The sequence below is a fragment of the Schistocerca nitens genome, chromosome 10, assembly GCF_023898315.1.
Source record: "Schistocerca nitens isolate TAMUIC-IGC-003100 chromosome 10, iqSchNite1.1, whole genome shotgun sequence".
Lineage (NCBI taxonomy): Eukaryota > Metazoa > Arthropoda > Insecta > Orthoptera > Acrididae > Schistocerca > Schistocerca nitens.
Window position 1 is genome coordinate 213703730 of NC_064623.1, and position 14990 is coordinate 213718719.

Consider the following 14990-nt stretch of genomic DNA (forward strand, 5'->3'; position numbering starts at 1 on the left):
TACGCCGTCGCCACAGCCTGGCCCTTCAAACCGGCTGTCACCCCCTCCTCCTCTAGAAGCAGCAGCTCGCCGTCGCCGCCCACGCAAGGTGTGCGTGCCGAGACGTATACCTCTCCCCGCAAATGATGATGATTACGATCACCCATCACCGGTCCATTCATCTATCTGGTGGACTCCTAGTTGTAGCAACAGTAATAATAGTAATTTCCTTATGGCTAGCGGTAGTTCTCTCCCCCGTTCTATCGATAACGAATTCGATCAGAATAACGGCGTAATGACTCCCTTAGAATACTCAGCAGTTGCTAGAGCGTTTGAGGGGCGACTCTCTTTCACCAGAATTGAGAATCCAGGCGGGAGGTATTGCGATCATGTAAGGTTTTTGGAGGCGTGCCTCCCCGTCTTGGAGACCGAGCTCCTCAAACTCTTAGAAGATCCTGAATTTAGCCGGCCGCGGTGGCCGTGCGGTTCTGGCGCTGCAGTCCGGAACCGCGGGACTGCTACGGTCGCAGGTTCGAATCCTGCCTCGGGCATGGGTGTGTGTGATGTCCTTAGGTTAGTTAGGTTTAAGTAGTTCTAAGTTCTAGGGGACTTATGACCTAAGATGTTGAGTCCCATAGTGCTCAGAGCCATTTGAACCATTTTTTGATCCTGAATTTAACGCCATTAAATGCAGTGCGGTATTATGCATTGAATTGAGTCATCCCCTAAACATCAAGGTGACGCGGAGACGGCTACTCTGCATTATATATGGGGTGAAAGTGGTGTTATTTCTCGGAGCACATCGATTGATGAGTTGTACCGAGAATCCACCTTGAGCGCAATTATGGCCCGATTTTCCGAGATGGAAGTACGTGGATCCGCTAAAGCGCTCAGCAGTATACCACACCCCGACATCCATATACATGTCTATGATCCACTGAATGGAGGGTCCAGTTATATTAAACTCCCTATAGATATTGAGAAAAAGCAGGCGTTCATTAATGTTCAAAATAACTATGATAATGCGTGTTTTGCATGGTCAGTCCTGGCTTGCGAGAGAAATTACAATTACAAACATCATCCCGAGCGTCCCAGCAGTTACAAAGTCAAAGATATTAAGAGACAGTACAACTTTGACGGAATAGAGTTCCCTTTAAGAATCCAGGACATACCTAAGTTTTAAGCTCAGAATACCTCAATATCGGTCCACGTTTGTGGCCTGGAGAAGAACAGCAATTCAGATGAGCAGAACAAGCATACAGTAGTAGACCCCCTCCATTTCTCAAAATTTGCATGTGAGCGAGAGTTGCATGTCAACATGCTGCTCTTCTCCGAACGTGATAATTACCACTACGTCTGAATCAAAGACATGTCCCGACTCATTTCCTCCCAGTTAAGTAAAAATGAACATAAACAACATATTTGTATAAGGTGGTTGAATTATTTTTCATCTCAAGAGTTATTAGCGACACATCTATTAGATTGTGCATGCAAGGACCCGGTACGTGTTGTTATGCCCACTGAGGAAAATAACTTCATTAAATTTAAAAATGCTCACCACCAGCAGTGTTGTCCTTTTGTTGTGTACGCCGATTTTGATGCTTGCTGGCTCCTATTACTCGTTGTGTAGGGAATCCCTTAGCCTCACACACAACCTTCACACAAAAACATGTACCTTATGCGGTTGCGTTCCAAGTTGTATGCGCATATGATTGTAAACTTAATAACTATCAGTCTTATGTAGGGGGCGATCCATCGGTTTGGCTTCTCACTGAGCTTGGAAAACTTTCATGGCAAGTTCACAAGCTCTACAGCATCAATATTCCCATGACCAAATCAAAGGAAAATGATGACTTGTATGAAAAGGCTGTTAATTGTCATATTTGCGGGCTGGTCTTAGATAGAAAAGCTGAGACTCCTCGTAGAGACCATTGTCATCTTACGGGTAAGTTCCGCGGTGCAGCTCACAAAGCATGCAACTTGAAGAAACAATCCACAGTGACGCGATAATAGAGGACAAACATTATCCGCCACAGGAACGTAGGTAGAACCAGGGTAATAATAATGGAAACCAACCAATAAAAATGGAATGGATCAACCAGTGCAGAACTGGAGAGCGAGTGAAGACCGCAATCCAGAACCTACACAAATAATCAAAATACGTCCGGCGAACCCTGGCCGTACGCAAACTGCGCAAAACAGACAAGAATGACTAGGGCTGCACACTCGGCTGCGGAAGAACGCGGCCGGGAACAATGTAGTGTATAATTAGATTAGATTTTTGTGATTTGTTGGCGATGTTTATTTGTATTAGTATAGGCAGTGTTTTATTTGTGTTTTGTGATTATTTGTTTTATGTTGTGTGTATTTATTTTCCTATTTTCATGTGCTTGTCTTATTTTGGTATGGATTGTGTGTATATTATGTGTTTGATGTTAAATTTTGTTGTATGGGGACCACTGGGTCGCTTAGTATAGAAAATTTGCTTCAGCTATGACACGACCAATATTTAGAAGTATTAGATTAATTATAGAAGGGGTTATCTTATGTAGATAACTTCCTATACAAAATTTTATGGCAAGGTTATTGGACCGGAGAGCTTTCAGGATAAAATCTGGCTCTGTGGTGGATGGATTTGGGGTGTGTTGAGCGTGTTGTGATGTGGTAGGTGGATATTGCGTCCGACCGAATGTGTTGCGTTTCTTGAGACGAGTGCCTGGTATGACGTCCGACTCGGTAGTGTTCAGGACCCACCCGTTGCGTTATCGGCGTATGGCGATTGTGGGTGTTTCGGGTGATAATTATGAGGTGGTCTGTCCGACGCAGTAGTGTTCGAGACGCACCTGTTATCTCAATTGTGTTGATAGTGTGAGTCCGGTGATCAAAACGACTATCCGGTAGCCAGTCAATCCAAATTAGGCGATAGGGACGCATCAAACATGGATAATTCGTAATCGGTGCGATGAGGATGTTGTGTGAAAAGACGAGTTTTGAGCCGTCATAGATAGACGTAAATCAGGTGGCTGGTCGCACGCAATAGCGTGATCGACAGAGCTTATTGATGATTTGGGCCGTAGGAGTGTTGTAGAGACGTATTACCGACGCTAGCCGAGTCTGGGCTTAACTATTTGAGTTAAGCAGAGACGCTAAATCACCACGCCAGTCAGTTTAAAGGATGATAATGAAGGTCACAACAAAAGATAGATGCTCTCAAGTCCAGCCACGAACCTTGACCACTATCACTGATTTTTACTTGTCTAACGTGTAAAACTAACTCTTGTTTTGTTCAACAGATAAGCATGACGTTGAATTGAGCCTGCCGTTACAGACAGAAGCAGACTAGGAGCGGAAGACCAATGCCATAATCAGTCAAACTAGCGTCGTCTTCAGAATTAGACTAACTGTTCTAAAACATATTAATCTTTAACACTACCAGTGGTTGAATTCGTTGTGTGGTGAGCAGATCGAGCGTCTTCATCACACAAGTTGCTGTGTGGGACGGAGAGCACGTAAGAATGGCGTCATCAGCTGAGTTGTATGGGAGCCAAACGAAATCAAATTGAATGATGGATGAGTCTGCGAAACGTAATCCGAGTGGTCCTATACTTTCGGTTCCTCTGAGAAGGTAAATATGCGGTTAATTTCTTCCTTGATTACAACACCGAACATTTGGTGAAGAGAGTCTTATTGCACTCCAAGTAATAGTATTACAGGGAGGAGATATTGCTGCTGTCATGGAGATCAGTCAGTGGCATCAAAGTTATAGTGTAAATTGAGGATATATGGATAGGTACGAGGCTGGACATTACTGAAATAGACTGAACAAGGGTGTGCGATAGACTGATGTAAAAATCGAGGCTGTTGGCAGTTTAAGTACAATACATTCTATCTCGGTGTTGGCATCTTTGGCCGCAACAGTGAAAGTGTATCATTTACTCACTGTGGATGCTACGATGAATTTAGCAACTGTAGAGGCAACACACTGCGTATTTCTAAAGCATCAACCACACATGCACCTCTGTGGTATACTCTGTTGTAAGGGACTCGTCTTGTAGAAGATGGTGGATACTAGGAGAGAGTTTATATACGAGGATTGGACATTTAACAGTGGACCCTATTTATTTACAGCTCATACAAAATAAATATGTCTTTCAAAGTTTTATTGACCTTCAAAGTAGTCTCCAGCATAGTGTATAACCCTTGCCAGTGATGCTCTTAGCAGTGTCACATGTGCCGACAGTTCGAGTGGCGCGGTCTGTTAATCGATGAGTTGCAGCAGTCGTCAAGCAATTGCTGTGAAGTGTTTCCTTCAGTCAGAAATCGAGTTGAACTCACGAGGACTTACGTCAGGGGGCCGCAGTAGGTGGTACAGCACTCAGCAATCCCATCAGTCAAACAAATCAGTAACGGTTTGCACTCTACGTGCTTGAGCATTGTTCTGCAAAATGATGGTCAGGTCCCGCAGAAAGTGTCATCACTTCTGTCTCTAAGCTGCTCGTAGGTTGTGTTCCAAAATATGTAGTGCTTTTACTCGATATTTATTATTTCACAGAGAAATATTACATCATCATCATCGTCATCATTATCATCTTTTCCATACCCCTCCTCCGGAAGTAAGTACCATCTTGACAGTGATGGCGATGCGGGGCTATCGGGGTTAGCTTCTGAAACTAAAATCAATAAATAAATAAATAAATAACCTCAAAACAAAATGAAATTAGTTTTGTGCATCACATAGACAAAGAATCAGTTATGCACCGAATTTTCTGTGTATTAGCATACCCTGTCATAGATACCTTGCTATTTCGAGTCAGATAGTATCGCTTTTGTAATGATTCGCTTTTGTAATGAACCTCGCTTGTAGTTACCGGTACTCATAACTGCGACAAGCACTAAACAATACTACTTGTAAACCTTATATTTAGGAATGAAGTACCATCGACATTAATGGAAAACGAAGATGTATAATTTGATCGATATTTCATGGCTGTAAGCTGTAGGGAATAGAATAATCGAATCAAGCACGTTTAATAGACTGAATCGAGGTCTCGTAAGCCATTAGCCGGCTGCCGAAATATTAATGCGTGAAGCACGTAACTGCCACCGTCACAACTTAGCAAAAGATTTGGCAGGGAGCCGAGAACTTTCAGACCGTGTGTAAAATCGGTAAGCGAGTCTAAGGATTCCAGTCAGTTCCTTGTTGACCAGTCTGGTGCAGCAGTTGAAGATATCAAAAGCCAAACCTAAGTTTAAAATTTCACGTTTAAGACGTCGTTCAAGCATGAAAACCGTACAAACATGCAGTCTCTTGACCTTCGGACGGACCCCCGTATGGAAGATGTATAACTGACATAAGGAAGCATCGTCAAGATTTGAAAAACAGACAAATCATCTGGTCTGGATGGCATTCCTGTTAGATTTTAGAAGGAGTACTCCAGGGAATTGGTCCATCACCCCGCCTCTCTCTCTCTCTCTCTCTCTCTCTCTCTTTCTTTCTTTCTCGTCCAATACGAAGATCGAAACGAATGGTATAAAGGAACGAAAGAAAGCGCTGGTCACTCCAGTATACAAGAAAGATGAAGGAACAGACCTCAAAATTACAGACCAATATCCCTAACTTCGGACTGCTCCCGAATCTTTGTACGTATTCTCAGTTCGAATATAATAAAGATTCTTGAGGCTATGCTGTTTATGTTGATGAATCAGCATGATTTTAGAAAGCATCATTCGTTCAAAACTCGGCATGCCTTTATTTCACATGATATATCTAGAAACTATAAAGGAAGGTAACAGGTGGATTACATATTCTAGATTTCTGGAAGGTATATGACACGATCTCCCATCGCAGCCCGTTAACTAGGGCATGAGCATATGTATCAGGCTCAGAGATACGAGAGTGGCTATATCCAATATGCAGCCCAGTGCAATTGGATAGCTGCTGTTCTCTTTATACTTAAATGATTTGGCGGGTCAGTAGTCTGCCTACGATGCAGCGGTCTACGATAAGTCATCAAAGCTGAGTGATTGTAGGAGGACACAAGATTTAGACAAAATTTCCATTTGGTGTGATGAATGGTCGCTAGCCTTAAATGCGGAAAAAATGCAAGTTAATGCTGATGAGTAGGAATAATAAACCAGTAACTTTCAGGTGAAGTATTACTATCGTCATGCTTACTTCATTGGTGGGATTGATCCGTTCCAGGTCATGTTGAAGAATTTCGGCGAATGGCTTCTAGATTTGTTACCTGTAAGTGCCATGGAGCTGCTTTCAGAACTCAAACAGAAGTCCTTGGAGGACGGTGTTCTTTCCTAGGAACTGTAAACACAAAATTTAGAGACCCTCATTTCAAGGTAACTACCAAACGACTCTACTGCAGCTAACATTAATTGCGCATAAGGACCACGAAGATCAAATACGAAAAAAGTAGACCTCGTATGGAAGCGTCCAGACAGCGTTTCTACCATCACTCTATTTAAGATTAATTGTACATGGAGCCCATTGAACTTAAAGAATTCGAAACATGCAATGCCGTAGACGTATACAAAGAAAAAAAAAACTCTGATAATAACTTCTCCGTAATGCAGTAGAAACACGCATACATGAAAAGCAGGAAATACACCCTTCTCAAAGTTAGCTAATATCAACTCTGGCAGCTTGTAGGTGTAGGGTAGAGTTTCGATGTTTCTGTCGCTGGTTTCGAGTGGTTCTGCGAATTTTTTTCTTGGCAGGATAACACCAGTTGTATGGTATCGTCAGTTTTCGCGGCGTATTGCGATTTTATGCCGTCCTTCTGTAGTGCTTTGCATATAGTTGTGTAATTAGGGCCTATCTTTGTGATTAATTACGCAATTAGGATCGATCTTTGCGTCAGTTTCTCGACCAAAATAAATAAAGTAAACTAACCTAACCTTCCTCTCCCGCATCTAGACATGTTTCATGTGTTGGGGGGCACTTGAGCATTCCGTCCAGGAGCATCAGGGTTCGAGTCCCAGAAAGGGCTCCGGTATTTTTTAATTTCGTATCAATTCGATGTGTGTCTGGTGGTTTAATTGTGTTAGGTGGGAGCACTTGGCCTTTCCACCCAGGAGGAGCAGGGTTCGAGTTCCAGAAAGGGTTTCTCTCTCTATGTCACAACCCCGCGCCGGTAATGACGACTAGAGAGTCACCACTTGCCGGATACACTGCGTGCGACCTTGTTGTTGTCTACTAACGATGCTTTGGAATGGACTCTCTCTATGACACAACCCTCTACGGTAATAACAATTAGAGGGGCACCACGTGCCGGATACATTGCATGCGACCTTCGACTAACGATGCTTTGGAAGGGTGACGGTGTTATGAAAACAGTTCATAATGACTGACGTCACGGCCGCCATCTTGGATAACGGTATTTAGGAATAGAACCGGACTGGAATAGAACCGGCCCTGTTACAATACTGGTGTTTGCTTCGTGATACATCACCCGTGTTAAAATGGACCGTGTACCAATTGCGGAAAAGGTCGATATCGTATTGATGTACGGCTATTGTAATAAAATGCCCAACGGGCGTGTGCTATGTATGCTGCTTACAAGGGAACCTCCCCATCGCACCCCCCTCAGATTTAGTTATAAGTTGGCAGAGTGGATAGGCCTTGAAAAATTGAACACAGATCAATCGAGAAAACAGGAAGAAGTTATGTGGAACTATGAAAAAAATAAGCAAAATGTTACAAGATGTTTCACTGCATGACAGAATGGCGATGTACTTCCAACTTGATGGATGTCCGAGACATAGCTCGCGTGCGGTTTAAGCGGTATTGAATAGCATATTTCGTGACAGGTGGATTGGTCGTCGAAGCACCATACCATGACCTGCACTTTCACCGGATCTGACGTCCCCGGATTTCTTTCTGTGGGGAAAGTTGAAGGATATTTGCTATCGTGATCCACCGACAACGCCTGACAACATGCATCAGCGCTTTGTCAATGCATCTGCAAACATTACGAAAGGTGAACTTCTAGCTGTTGAGAGGAATATCGTTACACGTATTGCCAAATGCATTGAGGTTGACTGACATAATTTTGAGCATTTATTGCATTAATGTGGTATTTACAGGTAATCAGCATGCGTTATCAGGTACACGTATCACATTGGAACAACCGAAATAAAATGTTCAAACGTATCTATGTTCTGTATTTTAATTGAAAACTCCTACTTGTTACCAACTGTTCGTCTAAAATTGTGAGTCATATGTTTGTGACTATTACAGCGCCATCCAGCACTAAACGAAAAAAGAGGTCCAACTAAAACATTGATATTTCTTTACGTACTACACGAATGTGTAATAAAAATGGGGATTCCTATTTAAAGAAACGCAGTTGATATCCGTTTGACCTATGGCAGCGCCATCTAGCGGGCTAACCGTAGCGCCATCTGGTTTCCCCCTTCAAGCTAGACTAGTTTCGTTCATTGTAGTTTTTTCGTTTGACGCTTATGTCGTGAGATATTTTGCCCGGTCACGATCAATGGACCACCCTGGTCCATCGAAAACTATGCATTGGATAAAAGTAGGGGGTAAGAAAAGTTCGTAATCTCAAAGGGGGACATCAAATGATTCTAGAAGTGACCCCCATTTTTATTTCAGATTTGGATTTTCCCGTAAAAATTAATCAAGCTTTGTGTGAAACATTTTTTAAAACCGTTGACAGATTGCGCTGAAATCTTGAAACAAGTAAAATTGGGGAAGAACTCTAATTTCGAATGATCCGAGAAGGTCGCATCAAACCGATAAAAAATGTGCACCATTTCTTTCATTAGGCCAAATTCAGCTATTGTTTTACAAAATGTATCCTACTCGCCACAGTTTTTTATGGAAGGAGGCGGAATGGTATTAAAATCTCGTTACGGAACTTTTCACAATTGTATTACTCACACGACTGAGGCGCTTCCGTGGCCCAACTGGTAACTATGGCCCAGTATAAAGGTAGGTGCATTGCGATCAGACATTGTGAACCGTAAATATCAAGTGACTAAAGTAAATTATTCTTTAGCGAAACATGGCTCACTAGCCTCCTACAGAGATTGTTGATATGATGCTAATTGTAGGTGAATGCCATAACAATTACGCTCCAGCTGCGTAACTGAATGCTGATCGTTTCCCAGACAGACGACATCCAAGAGAAAATGTTATTCGAAATTGCACTCAATGAGCCCGGAATGGATACATGCACCATCCACCTCGTTATCGCGAATAAAATGAAAATGACGCTCGTAGCCTTACCGTTCTCGCCTGTGTCCAACTGGATCCCGAAACTAGTAGTCGTGCGATTCTGAGACAAACTGGAATACCGAAATCAACTGTTTTGAGGATTTCACACTGACACAGGGATTAACGACGAAAGATATGCATTTCTGCCAATGGGCCTTGGAAATGATAACAGGTGACAATGACTTTTTTAGATACGTTATGTTCACCTATCAAGCCACATTCAAAAACAATGGCGAATTAAATCGCCATGGTTGTCATTATTGGTCCCCTGCCAATCCACAAAGGCAGAGACCCGTTGACAATCAACACAAATGGTCGATAGTGGTCTGGTGTGGAATTTTAAAAGGTTACTTGATAGGACCGTATTTTTTTAACCGAAATGTTACTGGGGAATCCTATTTACAACTTCTTAAATTTACGGTACCTAGTCGGTGGATAGGACGCGGCGGATGAGTTCAGTGGCCTCCACCTTGACCAGATCTAACATCTCATTTTCTTTTGTGGGGTTATTTAAAAAGTATTGTTTTTGAAGCCCACAACCAGAAACGGTATGGAGCAACGCATTCGTGTGTGCAGCCACACCAAGGGATGTGCTGCTCAAAACTGTGGGCAACTTTCGCAGACGACTGACTTCATGCACTGAAGAAATGGGGGTAAGATTGAACAATTTCTTGGTGGCTAATTGCATTAATTAAGCACCCCAAACTGAGATACAAGGGGACTCACACTAATAAACCACCCCACGGGAACATCATTCTATTACGTCCATGTACCTTAATTTGTCGTAACGAAAGAATTGGTGTATATTTATTGGTTTAATGCGTCTTTCTAGGATTCTAAACTATTTTACTTTTTTCTCGATTTCAGCGCAATCTGTCAATGGTTTTAAAAAAAAATTTCAGACAAAACTTGATTACTTTTTTATGGAGAATCGGAATCTGCAATAAAAATGGGTGTTTCCATTTCAGATTTAAATGTTTCCCCTCGCACGAGCCAAGGGGGTGGCTGCTGGCGGTCACGTGTAGTATCATTTGATGTCCCCCTTTGAGCTTAGGAACTTGTCTGATCCACTATTTTTACCTGACGTATAGTTTTTGAGATAATCTCATCCGAAACTTCAGATTGACCGCAATATATATATTCCAGACTCGGAAACATAAGGCAAGTGCGTCTATAATTACTAGGCCTTAAAAAATAGCAGTGCGTAAATCCACAAGGTCTTTTGAAGTGATGATGCCGGCCGGAGTGGCCGTGCGGTTCTAGGCGCTACAGTCTGGAGCCGAGCGACCGCTACGGCCGCAGGTTCGAATCCTGCCTCGGGCATGGTTGTGCGTGATGTCCTTAGGTTAGTTAGGTTTAATTAGTTCTAAGTTCTAGGTGACTGATGACCTCAGAAGTTAAGTCGCATAGTGCTCAGAACCATTTTTGAAGTGATGCACTCTGCTATACTGTGGCTAAAAGCCAAACTCTGAAAAGAGACCCCAGTCTCCAGAAAACGCAATGTTACAACCAGCCTGCAACATAACAGGGCATGTACCGTTATTTTATCAGTGATGTTGGCTGGTCACGAAACCTGCAAACATATGACTTAATTCTTTCTTTCGACAATGTGAGATAGTCCCCCTCATCTCTGAGTCACACTTGCTAATTCCGTCTTCTATTATCACAGGGAGCAGTTTCTAGAAACAGGCCATGTCCAGCCTCACGAAGTTCCGGAATTCCTGCGGATCTCCAGGCCTCACTTCTTTCATTAGCAGTGAATATATTCGAATGCCTTCGTTCCTTCCTTTCACCAACTGGCTTTTAAACACTTTTAAGAAACGCATGAACACTGGCCCAGAGTCGAACTCAACCAAGTGTGGCTTTTAGTTTTCACCGTTGATCCTTAATCCGAATAATTAGTCACTACCAGGGCAATAGCCCCTAAAATAAGCGCGTCCTCCATGTGTAAAATGCAGTGTAAATGTAAATTTAGATACACATATACTTGTGTAACCAAGTGTCGTAATGTAAAACTAACTGTTGAGCCCGTAATTCAGAACAGTAGTAACCTATACCAGAGAAAACAGTCAATTAATAAATAATAACAAGAAAACAACTTGTTATTAAACAGGATCCTTGACCTCAAATAATTTGAACGAATGATGTTACAATATGTCACACTGTTCCCCTTGTGTTTCCCGTGGTAGAACGGACGACTTTACAAGGGATCAGACAGTTCTATTTGCGTTTTGCGCGTTACTACAGTCTACTGCGCATGTGCGGCAGGTAAATTCCTCGTGGATGCTGTAATAGGTCGACTTTAACCAGCCTGTAATTACACATATGCACGCTTGGTGCGCTGGTGCATAGGTGTACAGTTTAGGCGCACCGTCTAGTACGTGCTTCACAGTCTGGACCTCACAGTGAGCGTCCCAGCGTCTGTTCAGTAAGCGGGTTTTGATGTTTGTGTCGCCGAAGCGCTTGTGCTGTGATGATCGTTTGCCTGCGAGCTGGGCTGCATGCATTTAGGCCGTTTGCCGTACCTGTTAAATTACCACAAGTCCACTGAACTACAGTGTGATCCGAACTGAAGCGTTGGTCGGTCGCGCGTCTTGTAGTCCTATCCTATGAGAGTTCACACTTTCATTTTGTAATTACTGTTGTATTTTAATTTCCTGTTAATGGGACAGAGTAGTTAACGTTTAAACGTGTCATTACCGTTTATGCTGTCAGTGGGGGTCCAATCCAGACGTCTTGTCACCGTGTGCATTCGGATTTTTATATTATACTATTGAAATTTAATGCTGTATCTATTTCTGTTGTAAGCAGACTGTGTCAAAAAAAATGGTTCAAATGGTTCTGAGCACTATGGGACTTAACATCTGTGGTCATCAGTCCCCTAGAAACTTCCTGGCAGATTAAAACTGTGTGCCCGACCGAGACTCGAACTCGGGACCTTTGCCTTTCGCGGGCAAGTGCTCTACCAACTGAGCTACCGAAGCACGACTCACGCCCGGTACTCACAGCTTTACTTCTGCCAGTACCTCGTCTCCTACCTTCCAAACTTTACAGAAGCTCTCCTGCGAACCTTGCAGAACTAGCACTCCTGAAAGAAAGGATATTGCGGAGACATGGGTTAGCCACAGCCTGGGGGATGTTTCCAGAATGAGATTTTCACTCTGCAGCGGAGTGTGCACTGATATGAAACTTCCTGGCAGATTAAAACTGTTTTCACTCTGCAGCGGAGTGTGCGCTGATATGAAACTTCCTGGCAGATTAAAACTGAAAATCTCATTCTGGAAACATTCCCCAGGCTGTGGCTAAGCCATGTCTCCGCAATATCCTTTCTTTCAGGAGTGCTGGTTCTGCAAGGTTCGCAGGAGAGCTTCTGTAAAGTTTGGAAGGTAGGAGACGAGGTACTGGCAGAAGTAAAGCTGTGAGTACCGGGCGTGAGTCGTGCTTCGGTAGCTCAGTTGGTAGAGCACTTGCCCGCGAAAGGCAAAGGTCCCGAGTTCGAGTCTCGGTCGGGCACACAGTTTTAATCTGCCAGGAAGTTTCATATCAGCGCACACTCCGCTGCAGAGTGAAAATCTCATTCTGGAGTCCCCTAGAACTTAGAACTACTTAAACCTAACTAACCTAACGACATCACACACATCCATGCCCGAGGCAGGATTCGAACCTGCGACCGTAGCAGTCGCGCGGTTTCGGACTGAGCGCCTGAACCGCTAGACCACCGCGGCCGGCCAGACTGTGTGTCATGTACGGTTTCTTTATTATGCTGTGTAATGGTGCGTGGGCCAGTTGGCTGAATCTGAATACCTCACTGTGTCTGTTAGTCAAAGGTTTCAGTATGTATCATGATCAGACAAGGTAACAGGTTAAGGACTTGTCAAGTTCCTGTGCTCGAGAAAAAGCCTTCGGTGTTAGACATTTGTGTACTAAATTGCTCCTTTTCATTTTAAAAATGTGTACCGTTGTATTTTGGATAGCTCGGTAATTACTGTGTTGTATGTTTCAAGACAGGGGCTACTCAGTAGGACGTCGCTATCAGGAGAAAATAAATTTGTGTCGTACGGATCGGAGTGTGGAATGTCAGATCCCTTAATCGGGCATGCAGGTTAGAACATTTAGAAAGGGAAATGGATAGGTTTGTACAGGATGGCGGGTATGGGCAGGCGGTGGGCGTTATGGAATAATAGTGTAAATTTTAGAGAAAGGCTATTTATTGGCTAAAGCATGATGAAAGGGGCTACATAGGCCTAGGGAGGTGAGGGTGAGCCAGAGCTTACAATTTGGCGAACATTGTTCGCGAAGCTACCGAAAGTGGTTGTCTGCCAAAACTAAGTCCACAGTGCCGCAGCACCGGGAGAAGCGGGGGATGTTCAGTGCTACAGGGCGCGCATCCGACTCGCGGGTGAGCAAGAATACAAGAGAGCGGGCCCGGCGACGGGCGGCCGGGTATATTCGACGCACCACGCGGCTTCCTCCACCCTGATTGGTCAGGACCGAGCAAACCGTGCGGGCGGCATGGAACTTTCCAGAGCGTTGGCTGCTAAGCGACGCCTGGGGCGGCGTTACCTCGTCAGCACACGAGAGAGGCGTGTGATCAAGGTGCCCTTTCTCGGTGCTGACTTCCTGTTACTAGACCGTGGGACGAAGGAATTTACAGGCAGCTAACACTGCCGGCCGTGGCTTGGCCGTAATGGAAAAACGAAGTTACCGGTTTGAGGCTCAAATAATAAAGTAAAATCCCCTATTGTCTGGCTCATCCTTTACATTCCTCCCCCTTCCGTGGGAGCGGAGAACGTATGTGAAATCGCTCAATGTAATTATTATTTGAATGTAAACAAATTTAGCTTGCAAAACAAAGTGAACATTACTTGATTAAGAATGGCCCTCACGGAAGACGGCAGGGGTCTTAATCTATGGGAGGGTATAGAGATTCTAAAGACCTCCTATGGGTCGCAAGGGGACTTACATACCTGAATCATCATAAAATATCAAATCATCATAAAATATCAAAACATCATAAAATATCAAAACAAAATTAGAACAAAACATGACAGTGTGAATTAGGTAAACATGCCAAGTGTTCTTGTTGCTAAGTTGAAGTAAAAATGTTTCTTTTCTTTTGTTGGAATAAGTTGAAAATGTAAAGATATCACCACTGGTGAGTCACTGCGGGGGGGCGCGTGGTGTGAGGCGGCGTGGTGTGTTGTGCTCAGCGGGCAGCGCGCAGGCTGCCGGCGGGAAGGGGGCGTGGCCGCGGCCAGGTCCGTGCACTGGAACTCAGCGTTTGCATCTCTAATTTCGGCAGGCTTTGATATAAAAAGCAATATTACATCATGTGACATTGTAGATGCTCACAGAGAAAAAACGCTTTCGTTACTGTGGCAGATACTCCTGAAGTTTCAGGTAAATAGTCAAATCATAGTTTAATAAATGAATTTGAGTCTATATGTTCTAACTCTATTGTTATGTTTTTTTGTTTTTTTAGCTACCTAAGTATGAGGCTGCTGCAGTGAAGCTACAACGTTGGTGGAGAAGAAATTTGATCATAACTAGTGAAGAATAAGAAAATCAGCTATTACAATTCAGCAGAAATTTAGAGCAACAAAGTTAATGAAGTATGAAATATTTTTCTAATGAAAAAAGCTGCTGCTGTAGTGATACAAAAATGGGCCAGGAAAGTACTGCCTGGGAAACAACAGAGGAGAATTTTTATTAGACAAAGGGAGAGTGCAGTAGTTATTCAGAGGTGGTGGAGAGCAATTTT

General features: G+C 43.5%; 2 protein-coding genes across 4 annotated transcripts in view; one reads left to right on the top strand and one right to left on the bottom strand.

The window, feature by feature from the left end:
• Positions 1-14990, top strand: part of LOC126210406 (speckle-type POZ protein-like) — a 517155-nt gene that overhangs the window by 270258 nt on the left and 231907 nt on the right. The window lies entirely within an intron of this gene.
• The window catches only part of LOC126210403 (protein abnormal spindle-like), a 232247-nt gene that overhangs the window by 204476 nt on the left and 12781 nt on the right, over positions 1-14990 (bottom strand). The window lies entirely within an intron of this gene.